A 23,042-nucleotide genomic window follows, 5' to 3' on the forward strand; every position below is an offset into this window, starting at 1 on the left:
GCCCCACCCCAAAAGGGGCAGTCCAGCCCGAACTGCTAGGTCACATCCCTTCTGCACGAGACCACAAGCATCCCCAAACATGTTTCACCCTAGTTGGGGCTCATCAGTGAGGAGTAGCTTGGGTCTCTAGGCCCTGCAGGCACGGGACCCACGTCTGGGCAAACCCGTCCCACTCGGGTGACAAAGCAAAAACAAAGAGGTGATGGCTGGAAGGTTTAGAATGAATCTTAACCAATGGCATTGCTCTGGGCAACCCTCCAGACCACTGTTCTTCACCTGCCAAGCCATTACAGAAGGGGAAAGACCATATGCAAATCAGTCTTGGCCCCACCCCAAAAGGGGCAGTCCAGCCTTAAATGCTAGGTCACATCCCTTCTGCACGAGACCACAAGCACCCCCAAACATGTTTCGCCCTTGTTGGGGCTCTTCAGTGAGGAGTAGCTTGGGTCTCTAGGCCCAGCAGGCACGTGACCCACGTCTGAGCATACCCGTCCCACTCGGGTGACAAAGCAAAAACAAAGAGGTGATGGCTGGAAGGTTTAGAATGAATCTTAACCATGGGCATTGCTCTGGGCAACCCTCCAGACCACTGTTCTTCGCCTGCCAAGCCATTACAGAAGGGGAAAGACCATATGCAAATCAGGCTTGGCCCCACCCCAAAAGGGGCAGTCCAGCCCGAACTGCTAGTTCACATCCCTTCTGCACGAGACCACAAGCAGCCCCAAACATGTTTCGCACTTGTTGGGGCTCATCAGTAAGGAGTAGCTTGGGTCTATAGGCCCAGCAGGCACGGGACCCACGTCTGGGCATACCCGTCCTACTCGGGGTGACAAAGCAAAAACAAAGAGGTGATGGCTGCAAGGTTTAGAATGAATCTTAACCACTGGCATTGCTCTGGGCAACCCCCCAGACCACCATTCTTCGCCTGCCAAGCCATTACAGAAGGGGAAAGACCATATGCAAATCAGGCTTGGCCCCACCCCAAAAATGGCAGTCCAGCCTGAACTGCTAGGTCACATCCCTTCTGCACAAGACCACAAGCATCCCCGAAACATGTTTCTCCCTTGTTGGGGCTCATCAGTGAGGAGTAGCTTGGGTCTCTAGGCCCAGCGGGCACGGGACCCACGTCTGGGCATGCCCGTACCACTCGGGGTGACAAAGCAAAAACAAAGAGGTGATGGCTGGAAGGTTTAGAATGAATCTTAACCACTGGCATTGCTCTGGGCAACCCTCCAGACCACCGTTCTTCACTTGCCAAGCCATTGCAGAAGGGGAAAGACGATATGCAAATCAGTCTTGGCCCCACCCCAAAAGGGGCAGTCCAGCCCGAACTGCTAGGTCATATCCCTTCTGCACGAGACCACAAGCATCCCGAAACATTTTTCACCTTAGTTTGGGCTCATCAGTGAGGAGTAGCTTGGGTCTCTAGGCCCAGCAGGCACGGGACCCACGTCTGGGCAAACCCGTCCCACTCGGAACACAAAGCAAAAACAAAGAGGTGATGGCTGGAAGGTTTAGAATGAATCTTAACCAATGGCATTGCTCTGGGCAACCCTCCAGACCACTGTTCTTCGCTTGCCAAGCCATTACAGAAGGGGAAAGACCAGGTGCAAATCAGGCTTGGCCCCTCCCCAAAAGGGGCAGTCCAGCCTGAACTGCTAGGTCACATCCATTCTGCACGAGACCACAAGCATCCCCAAACATGTTTTGCCCTTGTTGGGGCTCATCAGTGAGGAGTAGCTCGGGTCTCTAGGCCCAACAGGCACGGGACCCAAATCTGGGCATACCCGTCCCACCCGAGGTGACAAAGCAAAAACAAAGAGGTGATGGCAGGAAGGTTTAGAATGAATCCTAACCACTGGCATTGCTCTGGGCAACCCTCCAGACCACCGTTCTTCGAATGCCAAGCCATTACAGAAGGGGAAAGCCCATATGCAAATCAGGCTTGGCCCCACCCCAAAAGGGGCAGTCCAGCCTGAACTGCTAGGTCACATCCCTTCTGCACAAAACCACAAGCATCCCCAAACATGTTTCACCCTTGTTGGGGCTCATCAGTGAGGAGTAACTTGGGTCTCTAGGCCCAGCAAGCACAGGACCCACGTCTGGGCATGCCTGTCCCACTCGGGGTGACAAAGCAAAAACAAAGAGGTGATTGCTGGAAGGTTTAGAATGAATCTTAACCACTGGCATTGCTCTGGGCAACCCTCCAGACCACCATTCTTGGTATGCCAAGCCATTACAGAAGGGGAAAGAACATATGCAAATCAGGCTTGGCCCCACCCCAAAAGGGGCAGTCCAGCCTGAACTGCTAGGTCACATCCCTTCTGCACAAGACCACAAGCATCCCCAAACATGTTTCGCCCTTGTTGGGGCTCATCAGTGAGGAGTAGCTTGGGTCTCTAGGCCCAGCAGGCATGGGACCCACGTCTGGGCATACCCGTCCCATTCGGTGACAAAGCAAAAACAAAGAGGTGATGGCTGGAAGGTTTAGAATGAATCTTAACCATTGGCATTGCTCTGGGCAACCCTCCAGACCACTGTTCTTCGCCTGCCAAGCCATTACAGAAGGGGAAAGACCATATGCAAATCAGTCTTGGCCCCACCCCAAAAGGGGCAGCCCAGCCTTAAATGCTAGGTCACATCCCTTCTGCACGAGACCACAAGCACCCCCAAACATGTTTCGCCCTTGTTGGGGCTCTTCAGTGAGGAGTAGCTTGGGTCTCTAGGCCCAGCAGGCACGTGACCCACGTCTGAGCATACCCGTCCCACTCGGGTGACAAAGCAAAAACAAAGAGGTGATGGCTGGAAGGTTTAGAATGAATCTTAACCACGGGCATTGCTCTGGGCAACCCTCCAGACCACTGTTCTTCGCCTGCCAAGCCATTACAGAGGGGGAAAGACCATATGCAAATCAGGCTTGGCCCCACCCCAAAAGGGGCAGTCCAGCCCAAACTGCTAGTTCACATCCCTTCTGCACGAGACCACAAGCAGCCCCAAACATGTTTCGCACTTGTTGGGGCTCATCAGTAAGGAGTAGCTTGGGTCTATAGGCCCAGCAGGCACGGGACCCACGTCTGGGCATACCCATCCTACTCGAAGTGACAAAGCAAAAACAAAGAGGTGATGGCTGCAAGGTTTAGAATGAATCTTAACCACTGGCATTGCTCTGGGCAGCCCCCCAGACCACCATTCTTCGCCTGCCAAGCCATTACAGAAGGGGAAAGACCATATGCAAATCAGGCTTGGCCCCACCCCAAAAAAGGCAGTCCAGCCTGAACTGCTAGGTCACATCCCTTCTGCACAAGACCACAAGCATCCCCAAAACATGTTTCTCCCTTGTTGGGGCTCATCATTGAGGAGTAGCTTGGGTCTCTAGGCCCAGCGGGCACGGGACCCACGTCTGGGCATGCCCGTACCACTCGGGGTGACAAAGCAAAAACAAAGAGGTGATGGCTGGAAGGTTTAGAATGAATCTTAACCACTGGCATTGCTCTGGGCAACCCTCCAGACCACCGTTCTTCACTTGCCAAGCCATTGCAGAAGGGGAAAGACGATATGCAAATCAGTCTTGGCCCCACCCCAAAAGGGGCAGTCCAGCCCGAACTGCTAGGTCATATCCCTTCTGCACGAGACCACAAGCATCCCGAAACATTTTTCACCTTAGTTTGGGCTCATCAGTGAGGAGTAGCTTGGGTCTCTAGGCCCAGCAGGCACGGGACCCACGTCTGGGCAAACCCGTCCCACTCGGATGACAAAGCAAAAACAAAGAGGTGATGGCTGGAAGGTTTAGAATGAATCTTAACCAATGGCATTGCTCTGGGCAACCCTCCAGACCACTGTTCTTCGCTTGCCAAGCCATTACAGAAGGGGAAAGACCAGGTGCAAATCAGGCTTGGCCCCACCCCAAAAGGGGCAGTCCAGCCTGAACTGCTAGGTCACATCCCTTCTGCACAAAACCACAAGCATCCCCAAACATGTTTCACCCTTGTTGGGGCTCATCAGTGAGGAGTAACTTGGGTCTCTAGGCCCAGCAAGCACAGGACCCACGTCTGGGCATGCCTGTCCCACTCGGGGTGACAAAGCAAAAATAAAGAGGTGATTGCTGGAAGGTTTAGAATGAATCTTAACCACTGGCATTGCTCTGGGCAACCCTCCAGACCACCATTCTTGGTATGCCAAGCCATTACAGAAGGGGAAAGAACATATGCAAATCAGGCTTGGACCCACCCCAAAAGGGGCAGTCCAGCCTGAACTGCTATGTCGCATCCCTACTGCACGAGACCACAAGCATCCCCAAACATGTTTCGCCCTTGTTGGGGCTCATCAGTGAGGAGTAGTTTGGGTCTCTCGGCCCAGCATGCACAGAACCTACATCTGGGCATACCCGTCCCACTTAGGTGACAAAGCAAAAACAAAGAGGTGATGGCTGGAAGGTTTAAAATTAATCTTAACCACTGGCATTGCTCTGGGCAACCCTCCAGACCACTGTTCTTCACCTGCCAAGCCATTACAGAAGGGGAAAGACCATATGCAAATCAGGCTTGGCCCCACCACAAAAGGGGCAGTCCAGCCTGAACTGCTAGGTCACATCCCTTCTGCACGAGACCACAATCATCTCCAAACACGTTGTGCCCTTGTTGGGGCTCATCAGTGAGGAATAGCTTGGGTCTCTAGTGCCAGCAGGCACGGGATCCACGTCTGGGCACACACGTCCCACTCGGGGTGACAAAGCAAAAACAAAGAGGTGATGGCTGGAAGGTTTAGTATGAATCTTAACCACTGGCATTGCTCTGGGCAACCCTCCAGACCACTGTTCTTCGCTTGCCAAGCCATTACAGAAGGGGAAAGACCATATGCAAATCAGGATTGGCCCCACCCCAAAAGGGGCAGTCCAGCCTGAACTGCTAGGTCACATCCCTTCTGCACGAGACCACAATCATCCCCAAACACGTTGTGCCCTTGTTGGGGCTCATCAGTGAGGAGTAGCTTGGGTCTCTCAGCCCAGCAGGCACGGAACCCACGTCTGGGCATGCCCATACCACTCAGGGTGACAAAGCAAAAACAAAGAGGTGATAGCTGGAAGGTTTAGAATGAATCTTAACCACTGGCATTGCTCTGGGCAACCCTTCAGACCACCGTTCTTCACCTGCCAAGCCATTACAGAAGTGGAAAGACCATATGCAAATCAGGCTTGGCCCCACCCCAAAAGGGGCAGTCCAGCCCGAACTGCTAGGTCACATCCCTTCTGCACGAGACCACAAGCATCCCCAAACATGTTTCACCCGTGTTGGGGCTCATCAGTGAGGAGTAGTTTGAGTCTCTAGGCCCAGCAGGCACGGGACCCACGTCTGGGCATACCCGTCCCACTCGGGTGACAAAGCAAATTTCCCCTTCTGTAATGGCTTGGCAGGCGAAGACCGATTGTCTGGAAGGTTGCCCAGAGCAACGCCAGTGGTTAAGATTCTAATATTCAATCTAAACCTTCCAGCCATCATCTCTTTGTTTTTGCTTTGTCACCCCAAGTGGGAAGGGAATGTCCAGATGTGGGCCCCGTGCCTGCTGGGCCTAGAGACTCAAACTACTCCTCACTGATGAGGCCCAACAAGGCCGAAACATGTTTGGGGATGCTTGTGGTCTCGTGCAGAAGGGATGTGACCTAGCAGTTTGGGCTGAACTGCTCCTTTTGGGGTTGACCAAGCCTGATTTGCATATGGTTTTTCCCCTTCTGAAATGGCTTGGCAGGCGAAGAACAATAGTCTGGAAGGTTGCCCAGAGCAACGCCAGTGGTTAAGATTCAGTCTAAACCTTCCAGCCATCACCTCTTTGTTTTTGCTTTGTCACCCCGAGTGGGACGGGTATGCCCAGACGTGAGTCCCGTGCCTGTTGGGCCTAGATACCCAAGCTACTCCTCACTGATGAGGCCCAACAAGGCCGAAACATGTTTGGGGATGTTTGTGGTCTCATGCAGAAGAGATGTGACGCAGCAGTTCGGGCTGGACTGCCCCTTTTGGGGTGGGACCAAGCCTGATTTGCAAAGGTTTTTTCCCCTTCTGTAATGGCTTGGCAGGCGAAGAACAATGGTCTGGAAGGTTGCCCAGAGCAGCGCCAGTGGTTAAGATTTAGTCTAAGCCTTCCAGCCCTCACCTCTTTGTTTTTGCTTTGTCACCCTGAGTGGGACTGGTATGCCCAGACGTGGGTCCCCTGTCTGCTGGGCCTAGAGACCCAAGCTACTCCTCACTGATGAGACCCAACAAGGCCGAAACATGTTTGCGGATGCTTGTGGTCTCGTGCAGAAGGGATGTGACCTAGCAGTTTGGGCTGGACTGCCCCTTTTGGGGTTGACCAAGCCTGATTTGCATATGGTTTTTCCCCTTCTGTAATGGCTTGGCAGGCGAAGAACAATGGTCTGGAAGGTTGCCCAGAGCAACGACAGTGGTTAAGATTCAGTCTAAACCTTCCAGTCATCACCTCTTTGTTTTTGCTTTGTCACCCCGAGTGGGACGGGTATGCCCAGACAAAAGTCCCGTGCCTGTTGGGTCTAGAGCCCCTAGCTACTCCTCACTGATGAGGCCCAACAAGGCCGAAACATGTTTGGGGATGTTTGTGGTCTCGTGCAGAAGAGATGTGACCTAGCAGTTCGGGCTGGACTGCCCCTTTTGGGGTGGGGCCAAGCCTGATTTGCAAAGGTTTTTCCCCTTCTGTAATGGCTTGGCAGGCGAAGAACGATGGTCTGGAAGGTTGCCCAGAGTAACGCCAGTGCTTAAGATTCAGTCTAAACCTTCCAGCCATCACCTCTTTGTTTTTGCGTTGTCACCCCGAGTGGGACAGGTATACCCAGACGTGGGTCCCGTGCCTGCTGGGCCTAGAGACCCAAGCTTCTCTTCACTGATGAGGCCCAACCAGGCCGAAACATGTTTCGGGATGCTTGTGGTCTCGTGCAGAAGGTATGTGACCTAGCAGTTCGGGCTGGACTGCCCCTTTTGGGGTCGGACCAAGCCTGATTTGCATATGGTTTTTCCCTTTCTGTAATGGCTTGGCAGGTGAAGAATGATGGTCTGGAAGGTTGCCCAGAGCAACGCCAGTGGTTAAGATTCAGTCTACACCTTCCAGCCATCGCCTCTTTGTTTTTGCTGCATCTGACTATGACAAAGCACAGTGGTAGATGCTATCTCCATTCCAAAAGACCTATGATGGGATGCATATCAAGGCATGGCTAGAGCACTGACAGCAAGAGACCTGTCTGCAACCTTTGACTCCATCAGTAAGAGCATTCTTCTCTCTGTACCCAAGCAGCACCTGGAACTGAAGGACCTGACCTGCAATGGCCACAACCCTTGCTAAAGCTGGTAACCAACCTAAACCATACCAATCACACGTGTAGGCAATAAAGTACAGTCTTCCACTGTGTTACTTTCAAGTTTCTCATGGCTTATATGTTTATCTGATGTCAATGAAGAAATCCTTTCAGTTTATAGGCCTTCAGCTAATATGAACACCACCCACCTGTAAAACTGGCACCACCGTCTCTGCTCACTGATTCTTGCATTTTCAGGCCAAGAGTTATAAACATATATTTCTAAACAGCCTGATGATGAACCTGTTAGGCAGAATTACATGCCATACCCTCTGGGACCAATACACACAATTAGGACTACAGGTGTTAGCCAAACCAACCTTTTGAATACGTCTGTACCACACAGTTTTTGGTAGCGAGCTGAGCTGCCAGGCTTATCTCAAGAGTGAATTTGAGCTGTACAAGTAATTACACTGAGTACCTTCAATCACAGTGGTTCAAGTAAACACTTATACTCAAGGTTTCTTGGTAAAATACTTATTAATTTATTACACAATCATTTAGAAAACATTTCACTAGAAGAAGACAACTTAATATTATATACCAATACACTTCAACCCAAAACTCCAAGTTTTTTAGACAGTTTGAGCTCCCCTGAAATAGAAGCAACATTTCAGTTCAGTTACTTAGAAGTGAGCCAAAGGGACAAGGTAAGTAGAATAGATCACATATATTTGTTAGACAGTGCAAATAGTTTCAGTTCACCAGAAGAGTTCAATTCAAGCCAATAGGCCAGGCCAACGTCAGTGGGCTAGTGTTCTGGATAGGAAAGAGCAGTTCTGGTATGAAACGTTAAAGTCTTTGCAAAAGTTCTCAGAAGTAGTTTAGGCGAAAAAGAATCATATGTCGGGTCACAAGCTAATTAGACCTGCAAGTTGGGAAAGTTTCACAAACTTTCACCGCAAGAGTGACGTTCTCTCAATAGGGATGGCACAGTACCTTATTATGAAGAGGAAAATGCAGCTGAAGATGTTAGTTCCTGGCAGGTCCTGCAGATCTCACTGTTCCTGAGCCTCAGTCATGGGGACAAGAGGCAGGAGGTCGGGGGACTCCTGCACTGCTCGGGATCATCAAAAAAGCAAACAAGATGGAGTCACTTCAGTTCCAGTAGCTGTAGATTAAAGCGCACAAGCTGGTGTCCCTCTCCCTGGTTAATCCTAACCAGCCCTGAGAATGGTATCCAGGTGGCTTACGAGTTGATTGGTCCCACCAACTCAAAGGAAGAAGTCGTCCTTGAAGGGGCTTCTTTGTCGAGATGAACTTGGCAATTGTGACCTGCAACAGGGCTTCACTGGGCAAACCAACGGTCCAGAAGTTGCAGCAGCCATCCTCATCCAGCTCTTCTTCGGTTCTTTCGTTACAGTGGTCGACTCTGCTTTCCTGTCCAAGAGACCCTCCTTTTAAACAGTTCTTTCCCTTTCATTCCAGCCTAGCTGTCACTCACCCATTAGGGTGGCTGTCCTTGCTGGACAGTCAGCCAGTCAATGCATTTGACACCAGCGTGCATTTTGGTCTCCTAGAAGACTAAGCACAGGGAGTTCCAGGCACCTCCCTCACTTCCTGCCCACCCCAGATACTCAGACGCCAGAGGCAGTCTTCAGTCCTGAAGCCCGCCAAAGGCATATGAACAAAGGGACCAAACCTGTTTTGGCGCTCATAGACAAACACTAGAAAGACTTTCCCAAGAAGAAACAGCAAAAAAAGAAGACCGGGACCTGTTTAAATAAAGGGGCTTAAGGCTCCATCTTGAAAAACATGGCTCCCGTGATTTTTAGCTACCACTGTTTGCGGTTGGGAAAAATGATGGTAGTTTGTTGTAAAACCACTGCCACCAGCCTTTTCAATAGGAAAGGGTTGCATTTGACTGCTACATGAGTATTTAGACACAGGGGATACTATGTAACCCCTCCAGCACTCCATTGTAAGATGGTTTGTGCTGGATCTAGGTATTTGGAAAGACTAGTAAAGTCAATTTCACTTTACATTCTCTGGGAAACAGTAGTTTATCCCAGAGAAGGTATTTAAACCTTTGGGGAGTCTATAAAACATCCCTGTGTCACTGCACTGAGGGTGCTGTGTAACACACATGACAAGATGATGCCTATGAAGTCATCTAAAACTCCATAATCAAAGAACACAAGTGTAAAACACACATCAAAATACATGAAAGAGTGGGAAAAAAGGCTCACACTCTTTCCAGGAAAAAATCAAGTCCTCAAAATCCAGCAACATTGCTGGCAGTCTCTAAGGTGAAGGGTATCAGCACATTTATGAGAATTCTCCCTAACAGCACCACACAAAAAAGAATATGATGCCACTATCATCTCAGTTTTTTTGTTTGGTCTCACTAGGTCCCTGGCCTTATAATATCTGGGACTATGCACTCTGCGAAAAGTAGCAACAAGTGAACTCTGGAAAGCAGCTCATGGTCCTCATTGAAGCTCTGCTGCACGGAATAGGGCTGTTGTGGCCGCTTTCATTTGCGGACAAACATTTTCCCGGGACTATCATTCCTCACAAGATACATACTACATTAGCAAGGATACATGAGCGGTTTTAATTATGTTCTTAGGAACTGGGGAGAATAACTGATACACAAAGAGAGGTGTTCCTACCAGTAATAAGTTCAACATCTACTTGACAATTTCTTTGTACAAATTTAATTTAACATATATTGGCATCACATTCAAGAAATGTGAGATTGTTCGGTGTACTGTTAGTGCCTTGATTCAATACTGACAGTGTTACAAAAGTGTTAGTAAAACGTGCAATGTGAACTACATTGCATATAAATTATTCCAATGGTGAAAGACACAAGATAACACAAAATAGCAAAACAAATCTGTCTAATTAATTTTGCGATTAGTCCAGGGTCGACGCAGAGTAGTTGCATTTTAGAGTGAACAAATTAGATGTCTTCTTCAGAACAAGGCTCCCTGGTGACCTCCCCACTGTGTGAATTAGGATGCAGGCACTGACCCTTGGCCTTACACTCTGTGTTCTTTATGAGGGCTGTTTTTCTGCAGAAGATGGCCCCGTAAAAACAAACTACTTAAGATGAACTGCTGAGAATTCTGCCTACTGTAGACCTCCATTTTGGATTTGAAAAAGATTTGAAAAAAGACTTGGAGAGTTAGAGAATAGTGGCCTAAATGTGGATGCATTAGGTGCGATTGTTATTAGGTATTTTCTATATCATGTATAGTTATTTTTGATTTTCATTTGGTCACCAAGGAGTCCTGTTCTGAAGAACGCAGCTAATGTGTTCGGGCTGAAATACAGCTATTCTGCTTCGACCCTGGACTACTCGAACAACTCATTTGTGGATTTGTGTAGCTATTTTGCGTTACCTTGTGTCTTTCACCATTGGCATTATGTATATACAAAGTAGTTCACATTGCAACTTGTCCTATCACTTTTGTAAACAGTCGATGTGCAAGCCTTTGTTGAACTATTTTAAATCCGCATAAATGATGCACAATGATAAATGATATGTGTGCTCTAATTAAAAAACGCTTGAATGAATAAAGGCACTAACAGCACAACTAACAATCTCAAATGTCTTGAATGAGATGCCAATATACGTTAAATTCAATTTGTACAAAGGAATTGCCAAATAGATATTGAATGAATTACTGGTAGGAACACACCTCTTTGTGTGCATCACATAATACAATAGGGCTGCACCTATCTCCACTGGAATGCACTATCAGCACAGACCACAGCTTTACCCAATACCAACTCGACTGCATACATAGTTAATACACCATATTCAACTCCACCACCAGGCACATTTCCCATGCCATTGCATCCCTCCACTGTATTCCAGCCACAAAGCAGGTAGTGTGTAAAGGGTGTGCACGGTACACCAGGCATTATATCTTCATAACCTCACAGTTTAATGTCAATAAACTCCAAACCACTAAATACATTAACCCAATCAACTTCAAAGCTCATCCCTTTTACACGTGTCTTATCCCAAGCACAAACATATTTGAAAAATGTGGACCAAACAAACATGAACCTTACAGAATTAACTGTATCGGGGGGGGGGGGGGGGGGGCAGGGTGATGACATCATACAAGGGCCATGAGAAATGTAATACATCCACAGAACAGATGGATTTAGTCCAAGATGGAGTGGGCGGGTCCAAATGGTTTTCACCACAAGGAGAATGATCTCACCGTTTCACCTAAGCAACAACAGCGACTATGTGCAATTCGGAGAAAAAAACACGTCAAGCATGTATCTCTGATTACTGGTCACTGAGCACAGGCTATTTCTGTATTGCAATTGTATTTTAAACTCCCACCTAATGTTCACTAAGTGAAGTCTGGGCTCATCATAAGCACTATTCTACAGAATACAGGCATGACTTCGCATAATATCTTTGCTATGTAGTTTGCCTGCTTTGCACATACATGTTCAATTATGGTACGACTTCAATTATTCAGTCTATTTTGAGCACGTGTTAGTGCCGTAACTTACAAAATATGAGTGCAATATCATGCACCACAGAGTAAAGCATAGTTAGTCATATACAGCACAATAAAGAACCATCAGCATGTATTTCTTAGGAAATAGTGTATGTATTCATTTATCACAGTGTGTATTCATGTGTAGTGATGTCCCTAGTGCTCATACCAACAGCTCGCTGTTTTGGCACGTTTTCAAGGACAGGCCAGCATGCAGCATACTGCAATAAGTAGTAAATATTGCATTTTGCGTATTTGATATTTAATAGTGCGTTGGTCCAAAGTGATTTACATAGCACATATTTACAAACTGTATTATTATTACCCAATCGAAATTGGTGCTCAATTTATATACCTGGGCAGGATGAAAGGCTGAGTTGACATTGCCAGGATTGAAACCTGCGACCTGCAGATCAAACACATATCAGAGCAACGAGCGCTTAAGCCGCTGAGCCATAGTTCTGGTTTTATGTAACAATTTGTAACATGCTAGATGTATGCAATGACTCCCTGCAGTGAGGATCACTGGAAGGCAAACAAAGGAAAAGGGAACCGAAATTCTCTAAGCAAGAAGAACACAAGGGACAATAAAAAAGTATCTTGCTAGAAGCTTCTGAATGGATATGCATTTCCATGGTCCTCGTGAAGGCACTCATTAAGGTCAGTAGAGCATCAGGATATTCGGTGGCAAGTGCTGATATTCAGAGAGTTGGGGCTACTGATATGAGTGGGGGGTGGAGGGTGTTAGGTATTGGTAGATCTTGTTGGGATGATGGACTGTACCGTTTGATGGTGGCCAGATACCGCCCCTAAGCTAGACTCACAGCATTCATGGAGATGCAACAACTGTCTTGTACACAATTAACATTTTTCACAATTGCATTTTTGGTGAGGCGGGGTAGAAGTGGAAACAGGTGGGGTGTTGCATATTCAGAAATGTGTAAGCATTTGACACAAAAACAATGTGAAGACACTATAATGCGCAGTGCATGCCTGTCCCTGCCAGTGTCTCTGTTAAGGTGTTGGGAGCTACATCAGAATTAATTTGGATCCAACACATTTCTTAACGTGAAAGCTTTCCAATTGGTTTTCAGGCTGTGAGAGAAGGCATAATGTATCTTACAAATGTGACATATGATATTAAATGTATGACTATTTCAAAATTCAGGATAATATTTCGAAACTAGTTAACATCGGAAGCGGCTGCATTTGCGCAAGTCGCGCAATACTGCAGTGTCGGTTTGACGTGCTGACGTGCTGGCTGATTGCGTAAGGTCCTTTACTCGCACCGGCTCAACGGAGGTTCTGTGGAGGAGAGTGGAGTCCCAGTGCCTGCGAAGTCCCTGCGAAGTGAAACGAAGCGGTTTGCTGTGGAAAGTAGCAGCAGCAGAGAGCGGGTAAAGCACAAGTGGGCGGCAAACTTATGAGCCCGCCTTTGTGTCAGTATTATTGACTGGGTGTGTGAGCAGTGAGCGGCGAGCGGCGTGCTAGCGTAGCTACTGCTAGCAGACTGTGTCACTGACCTCGCTGATACCGGTTATCTCTGGGGCTGTGTATTCCAGCTTCATTAGAGCAGGAGGAGGCTTTACAGACGAGGGGCACACGTATACTCCTTTTTGTGGTCTGCCCTCTGGTCTTTGGCAGGGGACGTGCAAGTGTCTCTGTGGCTATGCTGCTTGACTAGAGTAGGAGGAGGCTTTACAGACGAGGGGCACATGTAGACTTCTTTTTGTGGTCTGCCCTCTGGTCATTGGCAGGGGACGTGCAAGTGTCTCTGTGGCTTTGCCCCTGTGAGTAAGAAGGAGCTGGGGACCTGAACTATAGAGTTTGGGCCAGTTTGGGCAGTGGTGTAAGCCCTCATGAAATTTGCGGTCTTTTTGATCGTATTTCTGTGAGCCCTGACTCTATAAGGGTATCAGAGGCTTAATTTTAACATACTCTAACACTTATAAGTCGGTGGAGTGGTATCATCTGTATAAGTGATTTTGTGGGGACTGCGGGCTGTGCCTTTGACCCACTAGCTCACTAACACTACTCTAACTGACAGACAGTTGGAGTTTACGCCTATTGTGTTTATTGTGCTCTCTGTGCTGAAATTGGAATATGCCCCCCAAAAAAAGAGCTGGGCAACCAATTTATAATTTGCGCAAGCGGCAGGATGAGATAGCATTGGAAGAGAACTTGAATGCGGGAGCTGGAAAAAATGCAAAACCACAAACACAAAAGCAAAGAAGTAAAGGAACAATACCATCATTTTTTCCTCCAAGTACGGTAGTGGAGTCAATTTCAAACAACTTAACACAGATATCAGTGAATAACGCATGCCCTAGTAACTCAACTGATAGTATCTCTGGGATCATGATAGACAATAACTCCTTGTAGGAATTATGTCTCTCTGTACAAAGATCTCTGACTCCAGCCGTGGTAAATCCTGAGACTGACAAGGAATCTAGAGACATTAGCAACGGGGCCACGTTACCATCAGTTGGTCAGGAGAGATTGTCTATGTCCCCAAACCTCATGATCCACTCGGATATTTCAGAACCAGAAAAAAATGGGGGTTCCTTGGATGAGAAATCCACTCTGATAGAACTTCAATCGTCGATGGCATCTTTACAATTTGCCTTGAAAATATTGCTCAAGATGTGCGGACGCATCTTGGAAAATACAACATAATCCAGCTAACGAAGGGAGAGACAAAGGAAGCGAGCACAACATGACCGAAGCTATACAAATGATTAATGAATCTGCAATTCCGGTTGATGTAGAGGGTAGTGTGATTAATGAATCAGAGATCTACTTCTCCCGTAGGCAACGAAGACTGGCGAAAAGGGTTCAAAATAAAAAAAGGGCATTAAATAAAGTTCTGGCATCTCCTGGACCAGTGTTAACAAAAAAAAAAAATACGAAAAAGGCAAGGAAACAAGCAGCGAGGGCAAGGAAGAGAGCGACGGAAAGGGAAAGAAGCTTAACTGGTTGGCTTATTACAGATAAAGCCATAGTATCCTCCGAGAAGGAAGAAGAAGTACCTCCACCTAGATTATCACCTAAGGTACCGGTTGCCGGCAATCCCTCATCGACACCAAAGAACATTAGAAGAACGGATCAATTGCAGATGACAAGGATCTCAGATGATGAGGTTATTGACTTACAGCCGGCAAATAGGATAAATAAGCTATGCTCGATCAAGAATCTTTACCCAAAGCATGACCAGGACTGGTTATCACGATCACGATTCCTGACCCGACTGCATTCGATTCCACAGTTAAGAGTTTTAACATCGGGCGACTTTGAGTACATTGAGCCTTTGAAGGTGCAAAATACTAACATCTCTGCTGTGCACTGTAAATTTCAAGCTACTGTTGATTTGCTCAGAGCGCATAAATTAAACCTTCTCAAGGTCGATGTGGAAATTGACGCAGACCCTGAGAAAATAGATCTTGATTTCCCTAAAAAACAGAATAAGGAGCCCATAAGCAAAATTACTACCCCTCATCTACCAGCTAGCAACGTTGTGCAACCGACTGAGGTACAGAACATCTTAAAATGGCTTGCTGAATCACTCCCTAGAGTTCTCAAGAAAGACTGAAGGACCTCGTTTCTTTCATGGAATTGTAGAGGTTTCAGCCACCTAATCAACCAGAAAGGTTCTTTACCCTATATTAATAACTCTATGTGTTTAGGATTGCAAGAAGTGTGGCTGACTACCCCAGTATTATTAGAGGGATTCACAGTGTATCAATCTTTAGCTAAAAGGGGAGAAAGGGGAAGACCCTTTGGCGGTTTACTTATTGCTATACAACATAACATCAGGTCCAGACGTATCCCGGGTATAACAGAGGATTTCGTGATTGCCATTGAACTGTCATTGAAGATTGATAATAGGGCAGAGAACCTGCTGCTGATTAATCTCTACAATCCTCCAGGGGAAGCCCAACCTGAAAATCTACAAGATGTCCTTCATGATATCATGATTAAGTGGACTATGAAGAAAGGAAATAGATCTGTCATGATTATGGGGGACTTTAATTGTCATATGACTTTGGTACAAGCCTGTACTGCACAGTAAAGTGGTAGCAATGGCTGAGCAGCCAGACTTATCTCAAGAGCAAGTGAGCAGTATCAAATAGTTACACAAAGGACAGCAGTTACTATGATTCAAGCAAACACTGACTCAAGGTTCCCAAGTAAAAGAATATACATTTATTTACTCTTCAGTTGTATAACATTTCACTAAAGTAAAGCAGTTCAGAAATCACACTCTTAATACATCAGACCACTCCCAATAGTTTCCAGACAAGTTAAGCTCACAAAATGAAGTGGGAGCAAATGGCACTCTGTTAATTAAAAAAGGTGGGAAAGACAACATTAGGTAGAAAGGGGGCAGTACCAACAGGTAAGTAAGCAGTGCAATCTAGAAAAAGGAACTAAAGTGATGGAATCAAGTCAAATAGGTTTAGGGCCAAAGTCAATAGGACAAAACTATTTTGCTCAAGATCACATAGTTCATGGTAGTTTGCGGTTAAGTCTTTGCCAAGAGTTCAGAACGAAGTTGGTCGGCAGAAAAGTTAGCTTAAAGAGAAGAGAAGGACAAGCCCTCGGATTGGCGAAAGGTTTCACACCCTTCCACCGCGGCTGGATGAAACGAACTACCGGATGTTGAACAGTACCTTAAATGGAGAAGAAGCTGTAGCTGTGGCGGATGTTCCTGGTAGTTCCCACAGGCTCATGGTCCCTGAAGCGACTGTCGGACTGAAAACGAAGTAGTAAGACTGGAGGATCCTGCACTACCCAGGGAAGAAACCAGCAGCAGAGCAAAGTAACGAAGAAAAGGCGCGCTCCTTAAAACCCAAACAGGGTCTGACCTTCCTGGCTATCTGGCCCACTGTAGCTCTGTACAGCGAATTTGACCAGAAGAGGGGGTCCTGGCTTGGAGTTTGGGTGAACTGGTTTGTCCCACCAGCTCAAGGGAAGAAGATTCTTGGAAGATCATCTCTGTCATTGGAGTCTGAAGATTCAGACCTGCAGCAGGGCTTCACCGGGTGGTTCAGTCATGGTTGGGGTTCTCTTCTGTCAGCTCCTCTTTGGTTCTCTCATTCCAGTGGCGACTCTGCTCTTCCAGACCCAGAGACATGCTTTTTATGCAGTTCTCCCCCATTCATTCAGCCTGGCTGTCAATCACATAGCAGGGTGGCTGTCCTGTTGGGGACAGTCACCCAGCCAATCAAACAGGAGTGCGACTTGGGTTATCAAGGGAACCCATGACAGGGGTCCTAAAACACCTCCCTCACATTCTGCCTACCCAGACTTTCAGGCGCTTAAAGGAGGGCTTCTGTGCAGAAGCCCGCGAAAAGACAGTGAACAAAGGAAACAAACCTGGTTTGGCGCGTAGAGACGACCACGAGAAAGACTTTTCCAAAAAAAAATGGTGACTAAACCCAGCCGAAACAATATTAAAAAACAATATGGTCAAGTGTGTTTAAGTTCGAGGCTACCAAGATAGCGTAAAACAATACCATGGTTATTTAAGATAACCGCAGTAGGAGAAATAGGGTAGTTACCATTGTCACCAGCCAAGTCTTAATGGAAAGGGAGCAAAACAATGCTCCAAGAAAAACAGACAAAAATGGATAAGTATTAACCCTTTCCAGTACTCCATGTAAGCTGGTTTGTACTGGGTCCGTGGATTTAAAAGAGACTAGTAAAGTTAATGGCAACTTTACCTGTTCTGGGGGACAGTAGTCAGCCCCAGAAAATGGAGCCTGAGTTGGGAAGTTAAAAGACAACCCTGTGTCACTGCACTGAGGGTGCTGTGTAACACATAGTAAAAAGATGATGCCTGTGGAGTAGGTGAGGCTCCACAGTCCATGAACACAAAAATGTTAAACACACACAGCAAAACACAGGTAAGAATGGGAACAAAAGGCTCACACTCTTACCAGGTGAAAAAATAAATCCTAGAAATCCAGCAAAGCTGCTGAGGGACTCACTAGGTAAGGGAAATTAGCCATACTTGAGAATTCTCCCTAACAAAGACATCCAGGCACCCACAGATTGTCCTAGTTCATTGACTGTAACTACGTCCTGTGCCAACTGGCACACACCTGTCTATGTTCCATTTCACCCAATGAACTGCCCAGCTTCAGGGTGTCTCACTAACTCTGTAAACCCTACCTTCTTAGCACACCAAGGGCCTGATTTACAAACATGTCCCATTGAAAAAAGAATTGTAAATCAAGCCCCAAGTCTTCTATTGATAGCAATTCTAAATACCAGAAAGAGAGGAGGATGGAGATATTTCTTCTGCTTGAGCTTTGTAGGTTCATTTAGTGTTCAGCACCTTCCTGAACTTCACTGAGGTTGCCAGGGGCAGGTACAGGGTAGTCATAACTGAACACAGAGCCTAGGTTATTGAGGATGCAGGTTTAAATGTGTGTATATATTCAGTTCATTATCGGAGCAAACATTAAAAAAACAACAATATTGGTATACTGTAGTCAATGGCTGATCTTTGAACCCAGCAGCTAGTTGACAGTGTCTAGTGTGCCTCCATTGCTGTTCTCACTTATGCAATGAAAATGCTGAAAAGACAATAATATCAGCATGTAGATTGCAGACTTGCTCTATTACTAGTTCTCAATGTCATGATTCATTTCTGTGAATATTCCATGCATGTGTATCACAGGTATGCCAATAGTCTGTCGAAACAGATTACATAAATGGCGCCATGCATTGCATATGTTAATCGTTACGGTGAATGTACCTTCATCAATTATATAAATGAACCTTGTTTCCTTGAGAATAATGAAGAACATGATTAAGAATCTATTGGAATAAGCAATGCCGGACATTAACAGGATGATTTATAAGCCCTGGGGCAGTTAATCAACATACACTGTTTACTTTCCTATAGGAAGAGTTTAAACTGTACCTTTCTGGAGCATTCATTCCTATCACGAAAGCTACCCTGTGATGTGTTATCATGATAATTGCGCATGGGACACTAGTCAAACTGAACAATACATTTTTTTTAAAGTAATATTTGAATTGCATTTCCTTCTAAATATTGTAGACGGTCACAATCGGCTCTATGTTTGTAATGATATCGTATATTACACATTCTAGATACAAACACAAAGCCAGAAAATGCAGACCAGGCATTTTTTTGCAACTTTTTCTTTCATGTGGTTTTGCTGATCACAGACACTTTACAAGTGGACAGTTGTCATGCGCATAACATCAACATCTCAACTAAATCCCAAGAACAGCTGTAGCGAGATGAAGGAAGCACATGCTGCCGAAACATATGCACCTCCTCTGCGGTCCTGCAGACTCAGCGATTATGCAAACCATGTTGAATTGATTCAAGCTTTCATTAGTGCAACAAAATGTAGCCAAGCCATCGGTATCTGGATAGCCCAAGACACAGGGCATTTTTCCCCAGTTTTTTTTCCCAGAGTCTTTTTTCAGCCTCCATGTTAAAAATGAATGAATGGAGAACCTAGCTGTGATAAACATTCATAAATCATGAAACTTTTCATAAGTACGCTAGTTTGGAAATACAGGGATGTTTTCTTTTTCTTCAATTGTATCAGCTTTTATTTACTTTCATTTAACAAGCAATAAGATCTGCATTGTGAGTTGTGTTTGTGTGCAGTACAAGTTTGGAAATGTGCAGTAAATAAATTACCATTTTTTATATGTTTTGAGGTGTGCGAGTTTACAATTTACATGTGTACATTTACAAATATAACCACATTTTGCAATCACACACCTCAGAACAAGCAATGAAGTGTGTGCATGCGCGTTGCGATTAAGATATGCACATAAACAATACATTAAGCAGGGTTTGTTCATGTGTTCATCACAATTCCTCCAGGTTTATCTTGCCTGGTAGTCTGAGAAATTGTAATGTCGCTTTAGATTGGCCCATTTCCCAATTATCCTGCATCTGATTAACCTGAGATTTGAAGAATCTTCAAATGAAATAAAACACACCCGTCTTAAAACAATGATTGGCTGGATATTCTGATTATGGCATTTGTCTCGTAGACTTTTATCTATTTCCCTATTACTACCTGAGATTCCAAACCTTTCTATTCATTGTGCTTGTGACAATTCTCTCAGAATGGGAACAGCTTGGGGTCAAATGTCAAAACCTGGTGGGTGAGATGCCAAGGCAAATTTCCCTCATACCTCCGTGCATACAGATCTCACCCTGTCAGTCTTCAATTGGAGTAGGGGACTTGGGTTGGACAGAAGGGCTTGGCGTTGCTATTAAAATGACCCATAGTCATCACATTTACGTAGGTTCAAGTGTCTGGCACATTCCGAACTTGAACCTTGGTCACTGACATGATGTGGTTTGGGGGCTTGGATCTGCCGCCACATGTTAGGTCAGTGATTGCAAATGAAGTGACAGACCTGAGCATCCCAGACAGTGGCAATGTATTTTTAGCATGTATCACTGCATTATGAATGCGGTTATGAAGACTAGAAAATTGAAGCACTCTTGTAAAGGCAGAGCATTTCTAGGTTGGATTGATACATCTGCATTTTTAGAACTGAGGCAGCATCGAGCTGCCCTCTGTGACTGCCATGTGACAGGGCAAACAAGGTACAGGCTTCCCACCGATCAAAGTGCATCAGGTTTTCAACAGAATTCCGTTTTGATCATGGCCGATCTGCCCCTGCTCACATTCTGTACTGGGTTTAATTTGCAAAAAGGGAATCGGCTCAGAAACATCCTTCCAAGCAGGAATATTCACTTGTGTAAATCAACTCCAGCATAACATATGAATGGCAGGAGCGCTGAGACCGGAGCACACAACGCTGGTCCAGCAGGTAAGTGGGTAAGACAGGAGATGGGGAAAGGGTAAGGCTTGTTTTGGGGTGTGGGGAGATAGGGAGGCAATAGGGAGAAGTTCCCTGTTGCCTCCCCACAGTCAATATTGCACCAACAGGGAAGGGACTCGGTTGGCTGGAAACTAGGGATGGTATATACACTATTCTCACCTGCTGTCCCAACCACCTGATTGGCTGAGCACTCCTTTCCCGGTGTGAGTGCAAGTTTAAATCTGTGTTAAGAACACTGCAAAAGTATGAGTAAATAGTCTGCAGTACTGCTTCATTGGACAAACCCTGCCAATAAAAGGGGGGTTTCCAGGTGAACTCTGGTCCAAAGGCCTTAGATGCCATGGCTTGCCTAGGGAAGTGACCCTAAATTGTAGTAGTCATTCCTGCTTGTAAAATACCCTATTTCAACCATCAAGTCAAATTAGGTGAGGAAACAGAGTAGTGAGGTATTCTTAAGGATGCAAACATGCTGAAAAAACAGATGAAAAAACCCTAATGTCTTTGCTATGCTCGTAATAAGCCTTCAAGCTTATTTAACACATAGAAATGGAACAACGAACAGAAATTGGTATTTTACATTCCTTGAATCACATTGGTATGATAAGATGATATGATATGATATGGCATTTATAACGCGCCTATACACAAGTGTTCATATATCTATGTTGAGATATAACCATAATCCTGAAGGAAAAAAAGGAACTACTGCTGAAGTCCAGAGTCCTAACATCAGAGACTCTTCTAATAGATCTAATTCAACATTATGGCAATCAACCCTGCTTTGAGGGGTGGACATGGCCAATAATGACCCACAAGCCCTAGCCTAGATAGGCCCAAGCAAAAAGATGGTCTCAGTAAGGCTCTGGGCCATTACCTGCCATTTCCCTCCTCTGACAAGGGAGCAATAGCCATTAGCACCCTGGGGTTAATCTGGTGTGCACATTTCTTTTTTTTTCTTCAGGCAATTTTTTGTGCACATATTGCATGAGCCCATTTTCTGGAAAATAAAGAAGATGGCCGCCAATGTAGGAAAAGGGACTTAGTACCTTTTCTCTGCTGGCCGCGGGTGGATGGACCTCTAGTACTGGAGCACAAAGTTCCGGTCCAGGAGGTAAGTGGGGAGGGTGGAGGGTGGGATAAGGGTTAGGTTTGTTTTTGGGGATTGGGGAAGGATGAGGATGTCGGGAGGCAATGGGCTGAGGCTCCCTTTTGCCTACCGACAATCAAGATTTGTCACTCGGGGAAGAGCCTTGGGTGGCCAAAGTTAATCTGGGGAGTGAATAGTTTTATTTTTTCCCCCCAGAGAATGAACATAAAACAAGATGGCTGATACCATAGGAAAAATCACTTAGTCCCTTTTCCATGTCTATGGTGGCCGTGGGTGGGAGGAGCACCAAGTCCGTAGCACAAAGCTCCAGTTCAGCAGGTAATTGGGGTCAGGGTTAGGTTTTTTTGACAGTGAGATATATAGGAAGGCAACAGCGAGAGACTCCCTAATGCCCCCAAACAATCAAGATATGCCACCGGTGAAGGGCCTCGGGTGGCTGGAAACAGCTAGCTGGACACAGTGTGTTCTTGCCTGCTGTTCCAGCTACCTGATTGGCTGAGCGCCCTTCCCTGGGTGCAAATGTGCCTTAATGAATAATGTCCCACAGGTGCACAAGAGCACAATGATGAGTAGTGGCTGGAATGCCACTCAGCCCTCATACTTCTGCAATCCAACAGTTATCCCAATCATGGAGATGAAACAGGCACAAATACGTGATTAATATCCTTTACCTTTTGTAGTAACGTGCGCAGCTGGCAGGCTATTCTCTTAAGTGGGATGTGAATGTAAGACAACCCTGCAAAAGTAGTACAAAAGAAAACAAAAGTTGACTGTCCATTGTGAGACCGACATGGTATCAAGAGAGATGACATAGACAACAAAACTAGTTTCAACAACGTTATTAAGATTCTGAATGGTGTAATGCCTAACTAACCCTATGCTATGGTGGGATTTCCCTGCCTAACTGAAATAAGGAATGTCTATGTCAGGAAGTCCAAAAGTAAAACTCTGTCTGTGTCAAAATCCTATGCTGTCATCATCACTATAACCAAACAAGTGGGGAAATGCTCTCAACTAAAATCAGTGTTCCAAAATCAAAAGGTTCAAAGAATGTCAATTCAGATTTCCATGAAGGTAAAGTTCTCCAATTAAAGATCAACGCAGTTCCAATACGGCTTATTTTCAACAAGGACTGCACCAACTCTGGAGTTACCTTTTCATAGACTCCTAAATATCACAGTACACATCAAATGAAGAATTAGGGGTCTCCCTTCCCCAGGTTCAAATGCAATAGAAAAGGTTATACAAC

Source organism: Ambystoma mexicanum, chromosome 7q (assembly GCF_040938575.1).
Source record: "Ambystoma mexicanum isolate Mex_15411 chromosome 7q, UKY_AmexF1_1, whole genome shotgun sequence".
NCBI classification, from domain to species: Eukaryota; Metazoa; Chordata; class Amphibia; order Caudata; family Ambystomatidae; genus Ambystoma; species Ambystoma mexicanum.